This window comes from Alligator sinensis, unplaced genomic scaffold (genome assembly GCF_000455745.1).
Source record: "Alligator sinensis unplaced genomic scaffold, ASM45574v1 scaffold907_1, whole genome shotgun sequence".
Lineage (NCBI taxonomy): Eukaryota > Metazoa > Chordata > Crocodylia > Alligatoridae > Alligator > Alligator sinensis.
In genome coordinates this window covers 329,899-331,289 of record NW_005841925.1, presented here as the reverse complement: position 1 = coordinate 331,289, position 1,391 = coordinate 329,899, and positions in this window count along the sequence as shown.

Genomic DNA, 1,391 nt, shown 5'->3' with positions numbered 1-1,391 from the left:
CAGGAATCAAATAGCAGAAGTGCCTTTGCAAGTCCCATTCAGCTAGCACCCCATCCAAAATGCTCTCTAGACCTTTTTCAAGGCCAAGTGCCCAGAGCTTGGTCAGGCTGGATCTATTTGTTTCTTGCACAGATCAACAGCCAGCAAAGATGCTTCTGCTTGCTTTGAGTGCAATATTTGTCTAGATTTGAGGTGGAGGCTTCTTGTGACTATCTTTAATAAAGGGCAATGACTAACTCAGCACCTTTGAAGATTAACTCAACCCATGACAATACAAACCCAGCCATTACCGAGTTAGCTCAAAGTGATTAGAAGCAGGTTTAAACTAAATTGAAATAGGCTGCTCTCCAAACTGAAACGAGAATACCTCATGAGGCCAATGCCCCCCCCCCCCCCCCAAACCAGCAAAAAACCCCAACCCAACCCTGAATGAAAGGAAATGTTTTCACTTTGTTTGAATTTATCCTCATTTTTCAATTAAATGAAAGAAAAACTTTCATTTTAAACAGACTGTTTTGTTTTGGTCCTATTCAAGGGAACAGAACCGAATATTCTCTTTTTATTTAAAAAAGAAAAAAACCCAACAAAAGCCAGAGGCAGGTGGGGGGGCGGGGGGGGCAGTCACCTGAAATGAGTGTTGGCCAAACCTTCCTTCTGCCTTGCACAGTGCATGACATGCAGGGGCCTGAGGAAAGGTCTCATTAACTTGCTAGGGAGTCTGCAAGGCTCATTAGCAAGCCCAGTTCAACCCCATTGGGCCCCTCCAACTGGCTCCGAGGAAAGAGACATCCTGTTTGGCCTTCTCCTTACTCCCATTGCCAGGCTAATGTATAGGGGGCATCCTACATTGAGCTGCTTAGAGAAGGGAGAGAGAATCCAAAACTTGTGCAAGTCTAGGACGGGCGTGAACAAAAAAGTTGATTAATGTTTCCTATATATAGCAGCCTGCGATTAAAAAGTATATGCACACCTCAGCCAGGACTCTTACAATAACCAGTAAAGAAGAGCTGGAGGGGAGGGGAGAGGGCAAGTACCTGGGAAACATGCAATTCCCCAGGGGATTGACGTTATTATGCTCCCCCTAAGGTTTTCAGAGGTTAGCACAAGGCAAGCTCAGACAGTAACAGGCATCATGGTAGAAGTTTGCTCTGTCCAAGTACGCCAGAGCTTGTGTTCTCCTCTGACTCCAGAATTATCAGCACAGGATGTTTCCTGATCTTAGCATCCCATAACCCTGTATCTAGGCCTCCAGATAGCTGGGGTACTATACATTCAGGCACACCAGCCTGGCTTGGAAAAGACAATCCACAATAATTACCTCTCCCCACAAGCAGTCATGCAACTGAAGTAGGGGAACCTTCCCCAGGAATTATTTTGACTGGGCATTTTAA